Source organism: Nematostella vectensis, chromosome 9 (assembly GCF_932526225.1).
Source record: "Nematostella vectensis chromosome 9, jaNemVect1.1, whole genome shotgun sequence".
Lineage (NCBI taxonomy): Eukaryota > Metazoa > Cnidaria > Anthozoa > Actiniaria > Edwardsiidae > Nematostella > Nematostella vectensis.
The window spans coordinates 9,138,229-9,144,794 of record NC_064042.1 but is presented as its reverse complement, the minus strand read 5'-3'; positions in this window follow the sequence as shown (position 1 = coordinate 9,144,794).

The following is a 6,566-nucleotide window of genomic DNA, read 5'->3' as shown; positions in this document are numbered from 1 at the left end:
TATGGGCTTATCTGTCGCGGAACTTGGCGCTGTTCTTATACGATACCGCTGTACTGGCAATGAAAATCAAACGGCCAAGTATCCTTAGTCATATTGATGTGATATTATTGATTTTCAATTGTGCAACACGGGCTAGTTTTGTGCAGTTTTTATACTCAATAATCTTCCGACATCCCAAGTTGGCCATGGTTTGTGATAATACTCAAGAGTTAAAGGCACATGACATTCATGGCCCGATTGGAGTCTTGGATAGCATGGGAGGGGTGCAGCCTATTGTACCCTGGGAACCACCCGTCGCTGAGGCGGAGAGGCAGGCAATAATTCATGTGTCACATGGGCGTGTCCAAAGAAACAAAGAGAGGAGATGAGCAACCTTAAAAAGGTCAATAGACCTTTGAAGAACAAGTCAACTAAAGTCAAGTATTTTACATTTCAGTCTGTCAGACATTGAACCTCCCTGTGAGGCATTGAACATGAGGAAACTTTTTTTGGTAAAGCTAGAAGGAAGGTTTAGCAGGAGGCAGAGGGGCTGAGGGGGGATTTGCGTTCCCCTTTTCCCCTTCCAACCGCACACAGCAAGCAGTGGCTGCCAAGAGGAATTAGGGAGAGGTACATACACAGGGGGAGGGGGTGCATGTACACCCCCTTAGTCTCCATTAAACTATGGAAGGGGATGATTAAATGCTATCCCTTTCAATATGATACCTACCTAAAGAAAATGGTGTTTATTTTATGGTTCACATCAGCTATTCATTGTAAAAAAAATTATGTTGCCCCTCTTGTCTGTAGTCTATCTGATCACACTTTATTCTGTGTGCATTTGGGAATAGTTCACAAGATGACACAATCACACTTTATTCTGTGTGCATTTGGGAATAGTTCACAAGATGACACACTGAAATGAGACTTCTGTTATGTTCCTTTTAAGTTTATATTATTTATTCTCAAATATTTACAGTCATCATGGTATTACTAGTCGTATATTAAAAAAATTGGCTGGAAGTTTGGACTATGCAGTGGGTGTAAGAGAATCAACATGTCTAGGGCCGGACTATTCACAGATGTATATAAAGCACTTCTGTAAAACGGCCATGGGGAACCAGCCCTTAGCGCCCCACCCCCTACAACGGCCCTATCTATGGAATTTACTCCAATCGATGCAACCTTTAGGTTGACGTTTTGGCTGAGCTATCGTGCTTTCAGTTAAAATAAGATTAACATGCTCCTCTTGATAAAACCCAGCTATTGTCCCAGGCATTCTTATCGGGTTTCCTGTGGTTGGGTTTTCTGTGGATGGTAAGAGTTGTGACCCAGCCCCCAGGCTACCTCACGGTTCATCGCCGAGCACAGGAAACCCGATAAAAACGCCTGGGACTAGGCCTGGCTAAACCCATATCTCAACCTGCAACTACCCCTCATACTTGCTCTACATACTACATTATTCTCTCGTTACGTCTGCTCGTTTTCATACCACTGACTTGACATTTTACTGGGGACAAAGATGATGGATCCTAACCTTATCGAAATTAATCAAACCACCAGTATCTCCTGATGGGACTGGTTTGTACATGTCATCATGTCATCATGGGTTAGAAAAAAAGGTCGCTAGGGGTCGTCGCGTTAACGGCGGTTACATAACGCGTCGTTTGAAAGGTCGTAAGCTTGGAGGGACAAAGCTCGCTGGAGGAGTAAATTTTCAAAAGTCGGAGAGATCGCTTCCCGTTATATACTTCTTAAGGAAAGATAAAATGGCCTGACACTCGGGCTAAAACAAGGCATATCAATATTTGGGTGACCTTTATACCCACTCGGCCGACCTCTTGGGGGCCTGGGTCTAAGGGCTTCTTAAGATCAGTGAGAAAAAGATTTGACCAAGCGATCAAGGTTTTCTAACAAATTTTGGCCGCGAGTCTCAAATTGACAGGAATCAGCATGTTTTCTGGAGATCAGGGAGCGGGAAAACTTTAGCTGTTCTAAATATAGGCATCAATGCCCATATAAGCCACTACATACAAAGGACACTATATGTGGGGAATATGTTTGATATGCACACTTTCGAGTACAATTGTCCTATAGCCCGTGCTCCGAGCCCCGTCTGGAATCTCTGAATACATTATTAATAAGACAGAGCAAAAAATGTCAAGTTTTCCCAAAATAAGCTCTGGTTAACTTCGGTAAGTTTGAATTTTTGCATAAAGGTTCCTTATGTTTTGTAAACCAAGATATCACAAAGTGTTTTTTTCTAATGGATTCGTCTTCGAGATATGAGGCTTGAAGTGCAATTTTCAAATGTTCAAAGTATGAATTCTCCTCTTTTTAGGGAGAAGTCTAGCGCTACGTGACTTCGACCGCTGGGGGTTGCGAAGGAGACTAGGAGAAGTCGGGCTCTGATCAGAAATTAAGCAAACTTTGCTCGCTTATATCTAAATTTCATTATCTTCTAAATTTCTTAAAAATTTAGATTTAAGCTTTTGTTTAGAGGAACTCCTTGTATGAGGAATCTTGAGCTTATATATTGAGAATTAGAAAGTTTTATGCCATTTTTTTGCTCTGTCAATCAGTAATGGACACCTGATGAGTGAACAACGTAGATATTCCATTGAAATAAATTATTACAAATACTGTATAAATCGATCCTTCGATCTTCTACATAGTACCTTTGACGCGGTATTCCTGTGAAGAAACGACACCATGCAGATGGCCAAAACAACTATTTTAACCTTATCAGGTATCGATTTTTCGATAAATTATTTTCAAAAATACGCAAGTCAATCTCGTCCCCATTTCTGCGCATGTGTTGCAGAAATAAAAAGGACTCTGGGGACGGGATTGTACGCAAGTAAGACGACAAACGCACTTCTGTGCTTAGTCTCTGCGATCCTTCGCACAGAAAATGTTTATATTGTATATTCTACATAAACAGCACACAAGGTGTGAGGAGTGTATATTTTTTCATATTTTTACAAGTTGAATGTAAAAATATACAACATGTTCATGTATCAACTAGCAGACAACTGGGGAAAACAACCACGGAAAAAACGAGGCGTTATGCAAACTGGTATGGTCAAGTGAAAGACAAATGTAATTAGCTAAATGGCATGAGTGAACCTATAGGGAACGCGCAAGGCGCGAATGATTCTGGGGATCCGCGAGGCGAGTTTGCTTAGTACTGGATCAGATGGTGTCATAGCTTCATGGAATCTAGGAATTGTAAATAATAAGACAGATAGTTAACATGGTACAGGCTCAAAATAAAATCTAAATAGTAACACTATGTACAGAAAAATTAATTAATTAATCGCTACAAAGCGTTCGTTACTCTCTATAAAGCGTTCGTTCTTTGCTATAAAGCGTTCGTTCTTTGCTATAAAGCATCCATTCATCGCTATAAAGCGTTCATTTATAGCTATAAAGCATTCATTTATTGCTATAAAGCATTCATTTATTGCTATAAAGCGTGCAGTTATTTCTATAAAGCGTTCATTCATAGCTATATATAAAGTGTTCTTTATCGCTATAAAGAATCATTATTAGCTATGAAGCTTACTATTCTTTACTTGGTAAGAAACATTCGTGTTCAACTATGGAGCATTGGTGATCCTATTTGATAAAGGAAACCTGGCGTCTAGGTAAACAACTAAGACTGGAGACATAAAGGAATGCATACCAAAAATGGTAGGAAAATTAAGATGGGTGCGGTCAAAAATCCCAGTAGGATCCGAAAATTCAATAATTTGAAAAACTGAATATCTAGGGCCACCGGAAGGAAAAAGAAAAGGCCAAAAGCTAGCAGAAGTCCACTTGGGAACAATGATAACGCCTGTCGCACCAGACACTTCTAAGTGACTGATAGCACGTGAAACTAGATACACGGGTGGTACCAAATAGTTATTAACGCCTTCCCAAGAAGTAGAAAAAGCGTCTACACCTTCCCAACCAGGACACCAAAACTTGGAGTATAAACGTGCGCACTTGTTTGTAAGAGAAGATGCGAAACGGTCAATTTCAAACGGCCCAAAAAGCTTACTAACGTGGAAAAAGAATGCTCGAGAAATAGCCCAGTCATCATAGTCAACAATACGACTTATGGAACCGGCATATTTTAAGCGAACGAGGGATCCACTCAACTTCAAGTAAAATGTTGTGAGGAGAACCATACTCAAAAATCTGAAAGGCTAACGAGTGGAGACGTGACGAGTTACTTCCTCTAGCTGTGATAATAGCAGCATTGCGGTTATCTGTAAACACTTTGACAGTTTTACCAAGAAGACAGTGCCTACACGATCTGAGGCCATATAAAATTGCGAGTAACTCTCTGGCATTGCTGTCTAGATTAACCTCTAAAGTAGAGAAAGCACGGAAGTATAAATCAAATTCTTCTTAATCAATTTGTAATACACATCCTCCAGAGGACAACGCGCTGGCGTCGGAATAAACAATAGTTGTAGGTAATGAGTACTCTGTTAGGGCACGCCCATTGAGCTTATTACAGTTATCGAGCCAAAACTCGATTTCTCTAGAACACTCTAAAGAGTATTTGTTTGCAGAAAAATCAAATATAAGATCCCATTGATCACCGTGTAGCTTGACAAGACTGCAAAAACTTGGACATGAGGAAAGCAATGTTCCCAACTCCCGTTTCAAGAGAGACGATTTTGCCCGTAATAGAAGCGACTTCACGAGAGGTAACAAATGGGAACTTAGCTCTGAGAGAATTGAGTGCTTTAATAAGGCCGTTGATGCGCCTAATAGGAATAGAAACTACATTCGAGTCAAGATCCCAAAGTATCCCAAGCCACTCTAAGGATTGCTGAGGAATCCAGACAGATTCCTGTCTTGATCGTTAACAACCACGCCTGCTGAAGCGAGATCTTGCTGGATTATGCAAGACGCGCGCTGTGCTTGACTAAAGGTAGGAAGGCAAACAACTCCATTGTCTAAATAAAAAACGATGGGAATACCTTGAGAACGCAAGCGCCGAACTAAGGGACGAAACAATTTAGTGAATAAATAAGGCGCAGAGGCTAAGCCAAAAAGCAAGACTGTAAAAACAAAATATCTCGGGAATGGTGAATTAAGGAGAGGCCATTGAAAACCAAGAAAAGTACAATAATCCGTGCAAATATTGACATGATGGTAACCGGATTTCATATCAAATTTAAACCTGTAACCAGAAAGATGAATATAATTCAGAAAAGTACGAGCGTCTTAGGTATGCACTTGTTAACGTGTCTCAAATCAAGAATAAGGCAGCACTTATTTTCCGAGCTAACGGAGACCGTGAGGGGATTAACGACATAAGGCGGGCGGTTGACTTCAAGTACAGAACGTGCTTGAATGAGATCCAAAATGGCTTGATCAACAAAATCAGAATGGGCGAGTACCGACTTATTATTGGGTAAGACAACACTAGGAGGATATTTCTCAAAAGAAATTCTGTAACCACTACAAATAACATCTAAAATCCAATTGGATGCATCGATGCTAACCCAAAAAAGGTGCGTGAATCTTAAGTCTATCCTTGAGTATTAAGGTGGAAACACCTTGTTTGAATTCGTACAAATTACGTGACAAGAAATATTCGTAAGAGGAGACAATTGAATAGTTATCTTGGTCAATTAGATCCCGAATTTCATTCTGTAGCAAACATTCACGAGAAACTGACGCTATACTTTTAATCCCTAAGAGACGAAGGCTCATTGGCGACTTGGCTGGGGAGGGAATGTTGTTGTGCTGGTTGGGGCGAAATGTTGTTTGCCAAGTCGTACGGGGCAATCGCGCCACCAGTGTGAGGGCGAGCCACAGTATCTGCATAGAGCGGATCGTGAGCTGGGGTATTGGCCGCCGAACTCGCGATGGTTGTAGTAAGGTCTGGAAGGCGGTTGCTGTCCATAACTTGTGTAGGTTGATTGCCATGGTTGGTAGGAGGACTGAGGTCTATATTGAGAACCTCGGAAATTTCTGCATTGAAGCTTTTCCACATTTCTCCTACGTCTCCTATTTCTCCAGTTTTTCTGCAGACTTAATCTTTTTATCGTCTTCTTCTCCCAAAGAAATCGGGTTTGACTCGTAGTGCTTCACAGTTAACCAGCCTCCTTCGGAAGAATCGGCTAAACGTATTTTTCTGTTTCTTTCCTTTAGCAGGTTTATTGCTTCTTCCAGGACTAATAGAGCACTTGGATTAGAAGTAATGAGCTCTTTGAGTACTTGAAGCTTTTCGATTACTTCTCGATTGAATTTATAATTTCTGTCGTTGCCGGGATGTTTTAACGTGATTTGGCTGAGCTCCTTCTCTTGCTTTGACGTAAAAAGAGCCTCGTCGGCAGATTCCTTGGCTTTGTGGAAATCAGAAAGTATTTTGTTCTGATGTGAGGACAGTTGATCAAGAACAAATTTCTTAAAATCGGATAAGTCTTCCTTAGAAACAGGTTCGTCTTCCATAATCGCACGCCGAAAAAAAAAACGAGGCGTTATGCAAACTGGTATGGTCAAGTGAAAGACGAATGTAATTAGCTAAATATATAGGCATGAGTGAACCTCTAGGGAACGCGCAAGGCGCGAATTCC